This window comes from Oncorhynchus tshawytscha, linkage group LG10 (genome assembly GCF_018296145.1).
Source record: "Oncorhynchus tshawytscha isolate Ot180627B linkage group LG10, Otsh_v2.0, whole genome shotgun sequence".
In the NCBI taxonomy this organism is placed as follows: Eukaryota; Metazoa; Chordata; class Actinopteri; order Salmoniformes; family Salmonidae; genus Oncorhynchus; species Oncorhynchus tshawytscha.
The window spans coordinates 48,681,118-48,700,508 of NC_056438.1; positions in this window are offsets into that span (position 1 = coordinate 48,681,118).

A 19,391-nucleotide genomic window follows, 5' to 3' on the forward strand; every position below is an offset into this window, starting at 1 on the left:
GTACAATTGATTTGTCTGAGGACAACCCATCCACAGAGACAAACTGATATCTTTCCAGCAGATAAGATTTAACGAGGCAAGAACTTCTCTGTGTAGACCAATTAGGGTTTCCAATCTCTCCAAAAGAATGTGGTGATCGATTGTGTCAAAAGCAGCACTAAGGTTTAGGAGTACGAGGACAGATGAGCCTTGGTCTGATGCCATTACAAGGTCATTTGCCACCTTAATGAGTGCAGTCTCAGTGCTGTGATGGGGGTCTAAAACCAGACTGAAGTGTTTCATATACATTATTTGTCTTCAGGAAGGCAGTAAGTTGCTGCGCAACATCTTTTTCAATTTTGTTCGAGAGGAATGGGAGTTTTGGCTTTTTCAAGAGAGGCTTTATTACTTTTAGTGAGTTCGGTACACATTCGGTGGATAGGGATTATTATTTTCAACATAGGAGGGCTAACTACAGGAAGTACCTCTTTCAGTAGTTGGAATAGGGTGCAGTATGCAGCTTTCCGGTTTAGAGGACATTGCTATTTTCATGAATGTGTCAAGATGAAGAAAAAAAAACTGGAGTTTCTCGATCGATCCTAGGTCCTGGCAGTTCTGTTCAGACTCAGGACAACTGAGTTTGGAGAAATACGTAGTTTCAAAGAGGAGTCCGTAATTTGCTATCTAATGAAGTTCATGAATTCATCACTGCTGAAGTGAAAGCCATCCTCTCTTGGGGAATGCTGCTTTTAGTTAGCTTTGCGGCAGTATCAAAAATAGGAATCTAGGAACCTTTGGGTTGTCCCAGAAATTATAGCACAGCTTTTGATGATCCTTGGTTGGGGTCTGAGCAGATTATTTGTTGCGATTTCACACGTAATAAGATGGTGGTCCGATAGTCCAGGATTATGAGGAAAAACATTTAGATCCACGAAAAGCTTATTTCTCTCAAATTTTAAGTTGTTGCCAGAGAATTTAATATTAATTTCTCTATCAATGTCGTTTTAGAGAATTTGGCAGTATGTCCAACTGGCCTCACAACCACAGACCACATGTAACCACACCAGCCCAGGCCCTTCATGTCTGGCTTATTCACCTGCAGGATCTTCTGAGACCAGCCACCAGTACAGCTGATGAAACTGGGTTTGCACAACTGAAGAATTTCTGAAGAAACTGTCAGAAACCGTCTCAGGGAAGCTCATCTGTGTGCTCGTCATCCTGACTAGGGTCTTGACCTGACTGCAGTTCGGCGTCATATCCGACTTCAGTGGGCAAGTGCTCACCTTGCCACTGGCATGCTGGAGAAGTGTACTCTTCAGGGATTAATAATTTCAACTGGGCAGATGGTGTCATTTGGGACAGCGGTTTGCTGATGTCAACGTTATGAACAAAGTTCCCCATGGTGGCAGTGGGATTATGCTGTGGGCAGGCATAAGCTACGGATAACAAACACAATTGCATTTTAATGATACCATGACGAGATCCTGAGGCCCATTGTCATGCCATTTATCCACCATTATCACCTCATGTCTCAGCATGATAATGCACGTCCCTATGCTTCTACCCCTAAGCCATAAGACTCCTGAACATCTAATCAAATGGCTACCCAGACAATTTGCATTGCCCCCCCCCCCTTTTACACTGCTGCTACTCTGTTATTATCTATGCATAGTCACTTTAAAACTCTGCCTACATATTACGTCAGGTAGCCTAGTGGTTAGAGCGTTGGGCCAGTAACCGAAAGGTTACTGCTAGATCAAATCCCCAAGCTGACAAGTTACAAATCTGTTATTTCTTATTCTTGTTTTTTTTTTTTACTGCATTGTTGGTTAGGGCTTGTAAGTAAGCATTTCACTGTTGTATTCGGTGCATGTGACAAATAACATTCGATTTGATGTCGTAAGGATGTGTACACAGTTCCTGGAAGCTGAAAATGTCCCAGTTCTTCAGTAGCTCATAAGACATGTCCCCCATGAGCATGTTTGGGAGGCTCTGGATAGATGCGTACGACAGCACGTTCCAGTTCCTGACAATATCCAGCAACTTCGCACAGCCATTGAAGAGGAGTGGGACAACATTCCACAATCAACTGCCTGATCAACTCTATTCGAAGGAGATGTGTCGTGCTGCATGAGGAAAATGGTGGTCACACCAGATAGTGTCTGATTTTCTGATCCATGCGCCTACCTTTTTTTAAGGTGTCTGTGACCAACAAATGCCTATCTGTATTCCCAGTCTTGCAAAATCCATAGATTAGGTCCAAATTAATTTATTTCAATTGACTGATTTCCTCATATGAACTGTAACTCAGAAAAATCTTTGAAATTGTTGCATTTATATTTTTGTTCAGTGTATAATACTTGTTTTTCTTTGGTTGACATTTTCTGGCCATGGGTTCTCTCACCACCCCAGGCCTAGCCCACAATGGTTACAGCAGTGTGTGTGTGTGTGTGTGTGTGTGTATATATATATATATATATATATATATATAAGTCATTGGTCATTATATCCAATAGATTTCCAATTTTCAGGACACTCATTGCAATGGGGCAGAGTCACAAAGTGAACAGGGAGTATGCAATTCCACCCCTTTTGTTTCTGTCCACCCTTTTTTGTTTCTGAATCGGTGTATTGAAAGCACCATGTTTTACTATCCCTGTGTGGACCTAGAATTGATTTCCATTCAAAATCCTATTTTCCCAAACCGTTAACCCTTACCCTAACCTTAACCCTAATTCTAACCCCTAAGTCCTAAAATAGCCTTTGTCCTCCTGGGGATCTGGGAAATGTCCCCACGAGGGAGAATTTCTGGTACCCTCGAGGATGGTAATACAAACCCAGACACTACGTCTACACCCCCATGCAATCTGTCACTTGGGAGGTTTTAGGCTGAGAGTTGTACATCATATAGGCCTAGAGATTGAAGGAGTTTCCACTCAACAATACATTTTACTGGGTTAATAGGATTTCATTGATTATCAGTATTTTTTTGTAATCAATGTCTTTCTGTTTTAATTACCAAGATACAGAAAATGCACCTTGAGACTGATTATACTCAAGGAAATATAGATTGATTATTGTGATCTAAATCCATAAAAAGAATATTACATAAAATAACCAAATACAATGCATATGAACATCAGAATTTCCAAACCATTTGCTTGCTTTATTTTCATTTCATGAGTTGGGCCATTTTAATATTTTATCCCAAATTAGATTTTCACAGTTCCTTTTACAGCTTTCTCTCATTTATTGCCTCACGAAAACCACACTGTCTTTGTTCCATTGGTTCCCCAGCTCACCTCAGAGGGCACTGCTGAAGATTACTTCTTTATCCAGGGAAGATGAACGGGACTGGAGAATGTCAAGTGGATTAATGTCCTCAAATAAACCTTCACTGCTGAGAATTCACAGACCTGTTAATGATTTACAGCACTGTATGTTTACGTGACACACTTAGTATGACACTTTTTAAAATTATTTTTACCAGAAAACGGCCAATTCACTCCCCACAAAGGAAAGAATATAGAGTGATTGGTTGTGGCTCTGTACGTTGAAGTGTTTCATCTATAATTTCTGAGCTATTACATTTTTTTGTGAGAACTGTTAAACTGGGAAACAGCACAGGGTTGTCTTTTAGTGATGTGGGTATATGATTAGATAGCATTGCTACATTAATCAATGAGAGGTGTTCATCCAGGCAGTTTCTCTATCCAATTACATTAGCCCCCTTTCCTCAGAAGGTGTTTTATAAAACTAAGGCTTTACCCATTTAAGTAATCATTTCCAAAGCCCTGGAGTTGATGACCAAATTAAGGCATTAGTTTAGGCTCACATTTTTCTCAATTTGATAGGTCATTATTAATTTCTGATCTGGGTAATTTCAATCTCTAAATAATATCACTAGTTTGCTCCAATCTATACTGAACTTGATGTTTTTCATTAGAGAGCAACTACCCCTAAAAAGCAACTAATGAATTTGAAAACGGCAAATGTGGCATCGATATGAGTCAAACTTTTATTCTAGTGTCAAAATTGTCTACAAAGTATAAATAGGATAATATTTGTCAGAAATTCCGTGTCTAACAAATCATGCCCGCTTTTGTAAAGATCCACGTGCAAATCTCCCCTCCTCCCATTTCACTTCCCTTTATTGAATGGGGCTCTGTTGTTTCATCGTCCGCAATGCGTTCAAAGGACAACGGACGCTATACGGATTGATCATGACTCCACAGCCAAAATTCTATGGTTTGCATGCCCTGCCGATGAAGGACCTTATCTAGTATGCAGAATAGATGCTTGGAGTGTGTCGGTCCCCAAGTCTGCACCAGTAATGCTAGCGTTTGGTGTGCAACAACCGTTTGTGGGGAGTATAACCTGAGAAACTGGGATATAATGACCTCTGGTATATTTTAGCTAACGACAATGTTAGATAACGTTATTGCTGTTTATGTAGGTAGATATCTTTTGATAGTGATGCAGGTTAGTTAGCGTAGTTAGTTCGTCACTCATACAAGTGTATTCTGTATTGTCTAGGGGGAAACTAAATAATGGATGCAGCTATCGTGGTAGCTAATTTAAATCTGACTAATATAGTGAACTAGGAGCAACAAACCGTAAAGGAATGTAATCCAATCTGGAGCTACAGTCAGTCTGCAGTACATCTGTAAAGCATAGAACTATGGGAATATTGTAAAAGACTATATTGCAATTTAAGGTTAGGGTTAGGTTTAAAATCACATTTTAAAAAGAGAAATTGTAGAAATAGCCGGGCTTTGTGACTGTGGTAACTAGTGACGCCCTACAGTACCAGTCAAAAGTTGTGACAAGCCTACCCATTCAAGGGTTTTTCTTTATTTCTACTATTTTCTACATTGTAGAATAATAGTGAATAACTTAAAACTATGAAATAACACACAGGGAATCATGTAGTAACCAAAAAAGTGTTAAACTAATCAAAATGTATTTTATATGTGAGATTCTTCAAAGTAGCTACCCTTTGCCTTGATGACAGCTTTGCACACTCTTGGCATTCTCTCAACGAGCTTCACCTGGAATGCTTTTCCAGCTGTCTTGAAGTAGTTCCCACATATGCTGAGCACTTGTTGGCTGCTTTTCCTTCACTCTGCGGTTCAACTAATCTCAAACCATCTCAATTGGGTTGAGGTTGGGTGATTGTGGAGGCCATGTCATCTGATGCAGCACGCCATCACTCTCCCTCTTGGTCAAACAGTCTTTAGTATCAAGCCTGTCACTCCTGTCACTCCATCCCATCTGGTATGCCCTTAGTGGGACTATCATTTGTTTTCCAACAGGACAATGACCCAACACACCTCCAGGCTGTGTAAAGACTGTTTGACCAAGAGGGAGATGGAGTGCTGCATCAGATGGGGCGTTAGCAAAGACCTTGCCTCACCTCTTGCCTGCTCACCAACGGTCGTTGATGGGGAGACCAGAATTGGGTAGGTTTAGTCTGACCTGTTCAAACTTCAACATGGTACATGTTTGTTTGTCAAATATCACCTATCTTAACTGCCATTGGTAATAGAACAGTGACTGTGTATGTGTTCACAGATTCATTTATGGAGCCAGCACTTGGAGACTTGCAAGATGGAGTCCGGAGTGACAGGCTTGATACTAAAGTCTCTAAATGGAGAGACCTGGCACTCTGCATTTCATTTTTACTAGACAATGTTTACTTGTATTGTCCTTTTTTATTATTGAATTGTATAGGTCAATATGGGGAGGGAGAAACCCTGTGTATTCACGAGGATCAGGGAACTTCTGTCTTATATAGTGAGCACCATAATTCATTGGACAGTGACCATTTTTTGTTACTTTGGTTCTGTACTCTAGCACTTTGAGTTTGAAAGAGTATAATGACAATGAGGGTGAAGTCCAAACTGTCAGCTGTAATTTGAGGGTATTTTCATACATATCAAATCAAATCAAAATCAAATCAAATTTTATTTGTCACATACACATGGTTAGCAGATGTTAATGCGAGTGTAGCGAAATGCTTGTGCTTCTAGTTCCGACAATGCAGTAATAACGAGCAAGTAATCTAACTAACAATTCCAAAAAAAACTACTGTCTTATACACAGTGTAAGGGGATAAAGAATATGTACATAAGGATATATGAATGAGTGATGGTACAGAGCAGCATAGGCAAGATACAGTAGATGATATCGAGTACAGTATATACATATGAGATAAGTATGTAAACCAAGTGGCATAGTTAAAGTGGCTAGTGATACATGTATTACATAAGGATGCAGTCGATGATATAGAGTACAGTATCAACGTATGCATATGAGATGAACAATGTAGGGTAAGTAACATTATATAAGGTAGCATTGTTTAAAGTGGCTAGTGATATATTTACATTTCCCATCGATTCCCATGATTAAAGTGGCTGGAGTAGAGTCAGTGTCATTGACAGTGTGTTGGCAGTAGCCACTCAATGTTAGTGGTGGCTGTTTAACAGTCTGATGGCCTTGAGATAGAAGCTGTTTTTCAGTCTCTCGGTCCCAGCTTTGATGCACCTGTACTGACCTCGCCTTCTGGATGGCAGCGGGGTGAACAGGCAGTGGCTCGGGTGGTTGATGTCCTTGATGATCTTTATGGCCTTCCTGTAGCATCGGGTGGTGTAGGTGTCCTGGAGGGCAGGTAGTTTGCCCCCGGTGATGCGTTGTGCAGACCTCACTACCCTCTGGAGAGCCTTACGGTTGAGGGCGGTGCAGTTGCCATACCAGGCGGTGATACAGCCCGCCAGGATGCTCTCGATTGTGCATCTGTAGAAGTTTGTGAGTGCTTTTGGTGACAAGCCGAATTTCTTCAGCCCTCACAAACTTCTACAGATGCACAATCGAGAGCATCCTGGCGGGCTGTATCACCGCCTGGTATGGCAACTGCACCGCAACTGCATCGGATGAACCTTTTAGAAATGACAGCACCTTTTGTACATGGTCCCCCCATTTCAAGGTACGACAAGTATTTGTTGAATTTGCTTCACAGATGTGTGTCGTTAGGCAGGTATATTAATTTGTGTCGTTAGTGAATGCAGGAGAGCTGTTGATGACTAGTATTGATTCTAGACTTTGCTATTGCCTTGGGAGGTTGGGACACCACACAGGAAGGTATGACCACTTTGACATGTTTGCCAAGGTACATGTAGCCTCATTACCACCAGACAAAATGCAGATAATCATAGTATCGGCTGAGAATGACAATAAAAAGTGTTATATTAGCAGAACCCTGCTTCTATGGTATTATGTAAAGGGTTGTTTATTCTACATGGACCTGTTACTACATTTGAAATGTATCGAAACATTTAGTTTAGAATATCTACATAAATTGATCAATTGCATTCTTCTCATGACTCTAGGCTACTGACCAATTCAAAGCTCCCTAACCTATTCAAACCTGCAGGGGGTTTGTTTGTTGTTATTGACTGGGGGGAAACAGCTGTGGGCAAGGTTCTAACAGATGGGTCTGGCAAGGATACACCCAAGAAACACACACATCAAACCACACCCCCAAGTCAACTCACATTTGGCTTCTGTCATGGCCGCCAGTATTTCTTAAGAAGCAAGTCAAAACATTAGGCGAAATCTGCTGGTGCTGTTTTACGCATCTTATTATGCTGTGCAGTGGTAGCCTAGTGGTTAGGAGCGTTGGGCCAGTAACCGAAATGTCAGTGCCCTTGAGCAAGGCATTTCACCTTAATTGCTCTTGTAAGTTGCTCCAAATAAGAGTGCCTGCTAAATGAAACATGTAAAAAAATAAGAGCAGTGAACCAATCAAGTACTTGAAGGAATAAATGGGTGACATTGGGGCTGCATAATACCCTGAGCATATCGGTGCGACAAAATTGATAAAGATACCAATAAAGCAAAATGGAACAAAGCCAGTCCTTAGATCAATTAAACACACATTTCCCAAATAACATAAGGGCTTCTCTAGAAGACCTCTGTAACTTCAGTCAACAAACCATTCCTTTTTTTGCAAAGCCAAGTGGCCTTTGAAATGGACTCTCGGTCAGTGAAGTGTCTGTTTTTTTAAATGTCAGGGCACCACTCTTATTACCTCCCTGATTCCTTTAGTGGGCCGAGTGTGTGAAAAGGACACTAGGTTACTGGCCTTCTTGGTTTATGTGCCCATAGAGATTTGGCCTTCTTATTCCACTTTGTCCACAGTTCTGTTCTTATGGCCACTCACTTTCCCCCAGCCGTGACGACTTGAAGTGTTTGATGGTTGGCAGCTCTGCTTAAATAAGGGCTGCAAATGGATCTTGGAGCTGGGCTGGGGTTGGTCAAAGTTTATCTTGACTTGTACTGTGTCTATCATCTCATCCAGAGCTATTTCTCTCCCAGATCTTTCTTTATTCGGTGGCATTGTGAGCCAAGAGATCAGACTGATGATACCAGTCAATAGGTAGAATCATGATGTGGTTATATCTTTGTGAGGTCGTGTCTAGGAATGAAAGCATTTTTCCTTGTTTTTCAGAGCAAGGTTGAAAAGTCTGCCAGTAATGTCAGACATCATTCACCGTGTCCATTCACCACGGTCTCTGCCAGCCTATTTGCTTTTAAAAGAAGCGTGCACCGTCTAAACCAATAAACATTGTATATATTGTAGCTATTGTAGTCAATACCAGACTGAAATATGTATGCAATCTTGACAGCCATATAATGTGATTTTTAGACGGATTTGGTCAAAAGATACCAAGGATGCTTAGTTGAATAGACAAATGCTGTAACCTTTTCAGTTAATTAAATATCTAATTTTCACATAAGTGTTCACTTCTGCTTCTAGGTTCAGCAAGCAGTGTTCAGTATGAGTGGTGTGATCCTCTCTGCCATGACGAGGTAATGAGGGCTATTCTTACAAGAACCTGAACTCGATATCTTTAGGACTTCTTTTATTAAGAGCGAATGTGTTCTTGACCTTTTTACTTGGTTTTCAGGGTTGGGTAGGTTACTTTCTAAATGTAATCCATTGCAGTTAGTAGTTACCTGTCAAAAAATGTAGTCAGTAACATTTTTGAATTACCCAAACTCACGTAATCTGATTACTTTCAGTTACTTTCCCCTTAAGAGGCATTAGTAGAAGACAAAAACGATAAATCAAATGCATTTACTGTGTCATCATTGTGGTCTCTGACTTGCGGTCAGACTCACTCAGGTGGAGCAAACTTAAACTTGTGCCTTTTTTCAAAACTGAATTGAAAGTCATCGAGAAAACAGAAAGGTGTCATAATGTATTTTTTTCCACAAACATCCTTTTTGAATTTAAAGGTAATCCATGAAGTAATCTTCAAGTTTTTCAAAAGTTTCTGTAATCTGATTACAGTATTTTTGCTGGTAAAGTAATTACAGTTAAAACATAATTGGTCATCAGATTACATGTAACTGATTACAGTTAAAACAATTGGTCATCAGATTACATGTAACTGATTACAGTTAAAACATAATTGGTCATCAGATTACATGTAACTGATTACAGTTAAAACATAATTGGTCATCAGATTAAATGTAACCGATTACATATAGGGATCAGTTACTCCTCAAACCTGTTGGTATTTATTTTTTAATGCTGTCCCTACCACATCTCAAATGTTATTCTCATTATGCCTCTTGAAAGCATTTTATGTTGTGCTAATTTATTTAATTTACGAGAGGTTCTGAATCCTGTCTCCGGGGGAATTAAGTTTGTAGCACGGCAGTCAGCAAGACAGTAAGTCATAAACAGGGCACGCCGAGAGGTGATAGCTCCTACATTTCTTTCAATAAATAGCAGTCTCACTGTCGCAATAACAGTGGTGGAAAACGTACCCAATTTTCATACTTGAGTAGAAGTAAAGATAACTTAGTAGAACATGACTCAAGTAAAAGTGAAAGTCACCCAGTTAAATACTACTTGAGTAAAAGTCTAAAAGCAGTGGTGGAAAAAGTACTCAAATCTCATACTTGAGTAAAAGTAAAGATACCTTAATAGAAAAGGACTCAAGTAAAAGTCACCCAGTAAAATACCACTCGAGTAAAAGTGGTATTTTGTACCTAAAGTACAAGTAAAAGTATAAACCATTTAAAATGACTTATAATAAGCAAACCAGACAGCATCATTTTCTTTGTTTGATTTATTGGCGGATAACCAGGGGAACAATCCAACACTCACACATAATTTACAAACAAAGCATTTGTGTTTAGTGAGTCCACCAGATCAGATGACCAGGGATGTTCACTTGATAAGTGTGTGAATTGGACCATTTTCCTGGCCTGCTAAGCATTCAAAATATAACAGTACTACTGGGCGTCAGGGAAAATGTATGGAGTAAAAAGTACATTATTTATTTTAGGAATGTAAATGTTGTTAATAATATAAATAGGAAAGTACAGATACCTCCAAAAAACTTCTTAAGTAGTACTTTAAAGTATTTTTACTTAAGTACTTTACACCACTGCTCAATAACCAGGTTTCCATCCAACATTTTTATGCGAGTAAAGTATGGGATAAGAAATCAAATAAAAAATGGCCTGATGGAAACAAAATACGCTAGACAAGGTAGATTTTTTTTTGTGTCTGTAAAATTAATTATGAGAGAAATGGCGGTGGAAATGCCTTTTTGCGCAAATATTGATAGAAATAACCATCATGTCAAAGTAAACTTCGAGCCACACGATGATATGTTGCATGGTCCTCTAAACCTTCAAGCTGCATACTGGACCCTATTCCAACTAAATTACTGAAAGAGCTGCTTCCTGTGCTTGGCCCTCCTATGTTGAACATAATAAACGGCTCTCTATCCCTGGATGTGTACCAAACTCACTAAAAGTGGCAGTAATAAAGCCTCTCTTGAAAAAGCCAATCCTTGTCCCAGAAAATATTTAAAACTATCTGCATATATTGAATCTCCCATTCCTCTCAAAAGTTTTAGAAAAAGCTGTTGCGCAGCAACTCAATGCCTTCCTGAAGACAAACAATGTATACGAAATGCTTCAGTCTGGTTTTAGACCCCATCATAGCACTGAGACTACACTTGTGAAGGTGGTAAATGACCTTTAAATGGCATCAGACCGAGGCTCTGCATCTGTCCTCGTGCTCCTAGACCTTAGTGCTGCTTTTGATACCATTGATCACCACATTCTTTTGGAGAGATTGGAAACCCAAATTGGTCTACACGGACAAGTTCTGGCCTTGTCTAGATCTTATCTGTCGGAAAGATATCAGTTTGTCTCTATGAATGGTTTGTCCTCTGACAATCAACTGTACATTTCGGTGTTCCTCAAGGTTCCGTTTTAGGACCACTATTGTTTAGGACCACTAAAGAGATCTTCTGTTGAATCTGACAATTCATCTTAATGGTTGTACAGTCATCTCAAATAAAACTGTGAAGGACCTCGGCGTTACTCTGGACCCTGATCTCTCTTTTGAAGAACATATCAAGACCATTTCAAGGACAGCTTTTTTCCATCTACGTAACATTGCAAAAATCAGAAACTTTCTGGCCAAAAATTATGCAGAAAAATTAATCCATGCATTTGTCACTTCTAGGTTAGACTACTGCAATGCTCTACTTTCCGGCTACCCAGATAAAGCACTAAATAAACTTCTGTTAGTGCTAAATACGGCTGTTAGAATCCTGACTAGAACCAAAAAATGTGATCATATTACTCCAGTGCTAGCCTCCCTACACTGGCTTCCTGTCAAGGCTAGGGCTGATTTCAAGGTTTTACTGCTAACCTACAAAGCATTACATGGGCTTGCTCCTACCTATCTCTCTGATTTGGTCCTGCCGTAAATACCTACATGTATGCTACGGTCACAAGACGCAGGCCTCCTAATTGTCCCTAGAATTTCTAAGCAAACAGCTGGAGGCAGGGCTTTCTCCTATAGAGCTCCATTTTTATGGAATGGTCTGCCTACCCATGTAAGAGACGCAAACTCGGTCTCAACCTTTAAGTCTTTACTGAAGACTCATCTCTTCAGTGGGTCATATGATTGAGTGTAGTCTGGCCCAGGAGTGGGAAGGTGAACGGATAGGCTCTGGAGCAACGAACCACCCTTGCTGTCTCTGCCTGGCCGGTTCCCCTCTTTCCACTGGGATTCTCTGCCTCTAACCCTATTACAGGGGCTGAGTCACTGGCTTACTGGGGCTTTTTCATACCGTCCATAGGAGGGGTGCATCACTTGAGTGGGTTGAGTCACTGATGTGATCTTCCTGTCTGGGTTGGTGCTCCCCCTTGGGTTGTGCCGTGGCGGAGATCTTTGTGGGCTATACTCAGCCTTGTCTCAGGATGGTAAGTTTGTGGTTGAAGATATCCCTCTAGTGGTGTGGGGGCTGTGCTTTGGCAAAGTGGGTGGGGTTATATCCTTCCTGTTTGGCCCTGTCCGGGGGTGTCCTCAGATGGGGCCACAGTGTCTCCTGACCCCTCCTGTCTCAGCCTCCAGTATTTATGCTGCAGTAGTTTATGTGTCGGGGGGCTAGGGTCAGTTTGTTATATCTGGAGTATTTCTCCTGTCCTATTTGGTGTCCTGTGTGAATTTAAATGTGCTCTCTCTAATTCTCTCTTTCTTTCTCTCTCTCGGAGGACCTGAGCCCTAGGACCATGCCTCAGGACTACCTGGCATGATGACTCCTTGTTGTCCCCAGTCCACCTGGCCGTGCTGCTGCTCCAGTTTCAACTGTTCTGCCTGCGGCTATAGAACCCTGACCTGTTCACTGCGATTACTATTATTTGGCCATGTTCTGTTATAATCTCCACCCGGCACAGCCAGAAGAGGACTGGCCACTCCTCATAGCCTTGTTCCTCTCTAGGTTTCTTCCTGGTTTTTGGCCTTTCTAGGGAGTTTTTCCTTGCCACGGTGCTTCTACACCTGCATTGCTTGCTGTTTGGGGTTTTAGGCTGGGTTTCTGTACAGCACTTTGATATATCAGCTGATGTAAGAAGGGCTATACAAATACATTTGATTTGATTTGGTCCGAAAGAGCACGGTGATGAGCTTGATGCTCATTGAGGGTTTTATTCTGGTGACAAGATGATCAATGCTTGGCTGCATGACGTTTGACAAATAAAAATGATCTCACTCTTTTGTTCATAATAATCTCATAATGTAGGCTCCACTGTACCCGCACTGTATCTGTGAGCTGTTGGGTAAGAGCACACATACCAAGAACAGAATGGACACATTCTTTCTATAACAAAATATTTTGTGACAAAACCATCAGTAGAGTTGAAAATGTGATAGAAACCAATTTTACTTGTATTTTTAATTCGGTACATACAATTCTAATTCTTTATTTAATTTGCATAGCGCTTTTCATTACAAAAAATCATCTCAAATCATCTCAAAATGCAAACAAACAGCATGTGTAAATTTAGATGATGAAGATTCCCACTGGCACAGACATCAATTCAATGTCTACCCCAGGTTGGTTCAATGTAATTTCATTGAAATTATGTATGTGGAAACTACATTGATTCAACCAGTGTGTGCCCAGTGGGTTGAATGTCAGTAAGGGTTTCAGATGCTGGAAAGGTTGGGAGTTGAGGTAGTTTGGATTGGAAGCGCAGTGTAGCTTCAGTGGCAAGGGCATGGGTTGTAAAGCCAGGAAGAAACAATGACAGTCTGACAAACAGGCTGGAGCTCTTCATCAGTTGCCTGGCTACCCAAACTCCTTGCTCCAGCCAAACGCTACGACACACCCACCGATGTTAGCTTCTTCTCCGCAATTAGTCTGGATCTACGTACCTCCATGATGAATTCTAGAATAGCAAAACATTCTAACCATTCTGATTCTTCCCAGAAACCGATGTGTTGTTGGGCCAGAGCCAGAAGACTTGTGGGTAAAGCAGATGTTTGTCATTGGCTTTGCTACTCTGAATGGTTAGAGATGATCCAATCGCTGATTACGTTGTTTTGTACAATTGAATGCATTTAGCTGTATAACTGCCTAGGTATCCCCCTTTCCATTTGTGAGAGTGAGGCGGCCGAATTGGACTACTCGTCAATCTGCGGGGCACATTTCATCCTAGAGAACTTCTATATGTATAAACAATGGAAGGAGGGCTTCATCAAAATGTCTCTTTTCGAGGTGGATTCTGTTCCTACCAACAGCGTGGCTGATATCACAAACAGCCAGAAGCATCAGTAGAGACAACATTATCAGGGCGTTACCATTTAAGTGAAAGAGCTAGTTTGCTACCTCTATGCTAATGTTAGCTAGCTGTAGAGCTACTGCATTTAGCTCACGTCTTCCATCTAAATAGCACTGATTAACGAACGTTAAAGTAGACATATTAACATGTCTGCCAGCTGTTGGTAGCTAACACTGCTGGTGCTGTCATACTATAGATAGTATAAGCCTATAGGAAAAGAGTTGTTTTGGTCGTGATGGAGGTCAATGTTTCTATATAGAGCCCTGTGGCTGGGGCCGAAACTGCGTGTGTGTGTCTATGTGTGTTGATGGCTGGCTAAACAGACATGCTTTAGCCATGTATTTCGTGGATCTGGTGGCATTTCAGAGAAAGGAGACAGGTTTTCTTTAGAGGGGTGGATTGTGGATTTTGCTCAATTGGAAAGTTTTATTTCTGGAGCTTGCCTCATGAGTTGTGTTTTGGAAGCCGCTGGCTGTCTGCACTTGGGTTTTCTGTGTGTGTGTGTGTGTGGATGGCTCGTTGGATGGTGTCTGTGGCGCCGGGAGAGTTTTCTATAGAGCCTGCCTGCAGGCAAAATTTAAATGCGAAGCTTTGGTCATGGTTCTGATCGGGATCTAGGGTCATTTTGGAGAAGTCCCGGAGACAGGCTTTCTTTGGAGGCGAGGTAGATTTTGTTTATGTACTGCCATATATCAATAACATAGTTTGTCACTGGTATGGGCTAGTAAATATCCGAAAGCTAGCCAGCTAGACAGTTATAGCTGCAAGCTAAAACCGGGGAGAGAGCGAGGAGAGAATTCACTTTGTTTAATCTGCTGCTGGCTTGATAATGTTCACTCAAATACGTTTTTCCGCGTGTAATTGATTCAATTAGATTTTTATTCTATAAAGATTGTAATTGTGTCAATATGCTGTGAATGTTGTAGAAAAATCCTCACGAGCCGCTTTCCATACTATAACGTGAAGTACAACTTGGTGCGCACCAGTTTATGTACAGTAGGTTACAGTAGGCTCACTGTGTCAGTCATCAAAATTATGATATTGGGTTCGGGCCTTTCCAGCAGACTTAATGGTTTTTATATGCAGAAGCAACTACATAAATATGTGATTATTATCTGCTACCTGGACATGGGATGAAAAGTCCATATTTTTGGCTTATAAGAGCTATAAACTAGCCAGCTATAAGCTTTTCAATTCTGCACATCTGAGAGTCAAGACCACAAGATGTAAGTGATCAAACCCCAGAGCAGTAAAACCTAAAGTTATTTTTACGTGCACTGCATCATCATGCGCAACAAGTCAATTTGATGGAAACACCTCTGGTGGGAAAATGCGCATCTTGTTTTTAAGCAGATTTTAGAATATTCGCATGAGAATCTGTTCGCCAATTGGATGGAAACCTAGCTAATTGCTCCCCCATCTGTCCTTGTTAACTATAGTGAGCTTTACAGTGTACACCCAGAGTTGTAAGTCAGTAGTTAATTAATGACAGTTTTGGAAAGGTTGAATAAGGACAGAAATGTAGATGATACCTATAATATCGAAGGATAATTATGAATTAAAGAACAAAAATCAAAATAAAATACTGCACAGCATTGTGGAATCCAATGACAGTCAGCAAAAATGAAATGATTACGTGATGTGTTATAGAATAGATTATAGAGATGAACCATTGAGTGTTGAGGGGGGAAAGGAGAGAGAACCCTTCAAGGCCACATTGATAGGTTTTCTAAAGCTGCGCTGTGACACACTGTGATCCTGCTACACGAGGCAGCTTGTTAAGGAGGGCCACGGGGGCCACAAAGACTTAATGAAGCACAGCCGGCCAAACAAAAGAGTTAGGAATAAAGGATCATTGTTAACAGGAGCTGTTAAGGTGTCTCTGCGTCCTCACAGACACTGAAGTAGATGAGTCCTCACAAACACGGGGGTGTGTGTGTGTTCATGCGTGTTTGAGAGGCAGAGAGAGAGAGAGAGAGTAGCGGGGGAATATCTGTTTGTGTGATGAGGTGAAACACTAACCCGTATAGGCAAGGTTTCCTGTGATGCTGTGATGCACTTGCACAGAGGGGGAATGGGAGTTGCACAGTCAAGAAGACACGGCCTACTCCCCCGCTATCCCTGGCCTACCCCCCCCACACACACACACACCCCATCTCCACATCCCTACGACAGGTCAGTGGTTCTCCCAGAGAGGGGCACCCCTGAGCTTTAAGCTGCTTTGCCTGCCTGTTATCCTGTTGTGACCATCCCATAATCTCCCAGGAGCTGTGCCCATGGCCGTTGATGCTGTGGCCAATCCTGTTTGCTCGAGGAAACCCATTAATGCCTGGGCGAACTCTCAGCTGCCGTGGTGACATACACTCCTTAGGGAGTTTCGGAATGCATCTTGGCCCCTAAATCAGTAAGGCAAGGCAGAGAGCCAGGCCTCCTTTGTCATAATTCTGCCACTGATAGTCAGTGATGACCCATCCTCCCCTTGAAAACACATATTATACATTTAGTAGATGAATGAAGGGTTCGAATTGCTGCACAAAGCATGGGCGGTTTCTGGTTTGTCTTTGTGAGCTGCTGTATGGATGAAAACACTAGTACTGTAGTGGGGAACTGGATGGAATATATGGATATAAAGGTCCAGGAAGTTGAGTTAATGGGAGGAACATTCTTCTGGGCAGGTCCAGATCGCCGTAGACACACTTTAGTGTTTGATACCTACACTGGAGGGACACCAACATGGCCACAGCTCATCGCAAAGCCCACTTAGCCTGTAGACTTCCAGGACACATGTCATGACTCATGCAACTCCAAAGATCTTGCAGGAAGAGTTCATGACAACCTTAATAGGATACCTCTGGAGACCCCAAACTCCTACAGTATTTCTAAACTGAACAAAAATATAAATGCAACATGCAACAATTTCAAAGATTTTACAGAGTTACAGTTCATATAAGGAAATCTGTCAATTGAAATAAATTCATTAGGCCCTAATCTATGGATTTCCCATGACTGGGCAGGGGTGCAGCCATGGGTGGGCCTTGGAGGGTTTAGGCGCACACACTTGGCAGCCAGGCCCACCCACTGGGTCCTGGGCTGCCGTGGTTACACGTGGTCTGCGGTTGTGAGGCTAGTTGGACGTACTGCCAAATTATCTAAAACAAGAAATAAACATTAAATTCTCTGGCAACAGCTCTGGTGTAGATTACTGCAGTCAGCATGCCAATTGCACGCTCCCTCAAAACTTGAGAAATCTGTAGCATTGCGTTGTGACAAAACTGCACATTTTAAAGTGGCCTTTTAATGTCCCCAGGACAAGGTGCACCTGTGTAGTGATCGTGCTGTTTAATCTTCTTCTTGATATGACACACCTGTCAGGTGGATGTATTATCTTGGCAAAGGAGAAATGCTCACTAACAGGGATGTGAACAAACTTGTGCACACAACTTGATAGAAAAATTAACATTTCTGGGATCTTTTATTTCAGCTCATAAAACATGGGACCAAGACTTTACATGTTGCGCTTCTAGTTTTGTTCTGTGTAGAAGGCAGTGGCAGAAGTTATCTTCCTTACGATGGAGATGGCTGTGTACTGTATATTTTTTGGGTATTTGTTTTAGCCGAAGTACACACACGCAGACACGTAATCATTGTTGAATGAGAGCGGGAGTGCTCCGTTTGTTGGTTAGGGTTTATGGAGGGGACACCCAAGGGATGGACAGCTGTAGTGTAGATAATAATCAACCACCAGAGAGAAAAGTCCAGGACCAAACAGACTGAACAAATAACAGTAGCACCTCTCTGGGCCTCTAGGGAAATGTACCGGCATCTGGGAGGTAACCCACAGATGAGGGAAATGTTAATTAAAGCTTATGGAGTAAAATCCATGACATATGGTTGATTAGTGGGCCTGAGATTTAAATCAGTCTGTTCCACTGTTGCCTAGCAGTTAATGCTTTTCCATTCTCCCCCATGTTTCACAGTTTCAGCGACCTCAGGCAAAACCTACAAAACATACATGTTTCACAGTCAGCTGTTTGTCAGTTTATACATTCACTGAATGCCTTGAGCTAGGCTGTGTTATGCATATCTACTATTTAACTAGCAGTTTGGAAAGAAAACACTGATTTATATTGATCGATTGCAATGTCAATAAAGTTGTAATGCTATATCAGGGATGTTTTGTGCCAAACATTATCTCTGTCTTCATGAATCAATAGCCCTGCCTTCACTTCTTAATAAACGTCAGGTACTGTTGTAAACAAAACAAAAAACACCATCCCCTCTCTTCTTTCATTTACTTTCTGCCTTGTATCTCTCCATCTGAAGTGGTCCTGATATATCCTGCTGTTGTTTGTCAGGGCTTAAATCAGTGCTGTGGCTTTTTTTTTTTTTTTTTGGGCAGCCCAAAAGTTGGATTTGTTTTGACTGGGGTCTTTGGTGAACGGTGATGGGTTTAGGGATGGGGGGGGTGCACGCCCACACACATGCACACACATACCTTCCACACATACACACACACACGGTGTTATGTTACAGTTAATTGGGAGGCAGTGTTGATGAGTCTGTCTGCTCGCTGGGGCTCTTATCTCTCCACCAGGCCCTTGCGGTGGCGGTGGAAGATTGGAGTAGGGCAGAAGCAGAAGCAGAAATGGGCTCTGGTGGCTGGCCAGCAGGCTGGCTGAGTGGCAGGGTGATTGACTGGAGTGACTTAGGAGCTCAGTGTTACCGCAATGCCTCCCCATCCTGCCTAAAAGGCCCATCTGCTGCAGAAAAGGCAGATCCATACATAGATAGATGGATAGAGGGATGGATGGAAAGAGGGATGGTGGGATGAAATTGTGCTTCAGGCTGAGATTATCTGGAAATTATCAACAGTGTGGGGCAAGTGTTTGTGACTTCTTCCTTTTGCATGTTTGTTTATTTATTTTATGGACTTTGAATGTACTACAGCATTGTACTAGTACAATGTACTATTGTACTAAATCACCCCTTTGGAAAAGTAAGAATCAATATATCAAAAATATGTGTAAAAAAACTAAGCAGCTCTGTTGAATAGTTCAGCTTTGTCTCAGTTTCAGCACCAAGACAGCAGGGTAGACAGCTTCCTGTGTCCAGAGCAGAGGTTTGCGTCTATTTGACTGAAACTGAAGTGATACATAAGAGCATAGCATAACAACCTTGAACAAACCTATCTCTGCTGAACACTTGATTAGATATAGTATCGATCTAAGGACCCCAAGGGGTATGAAATG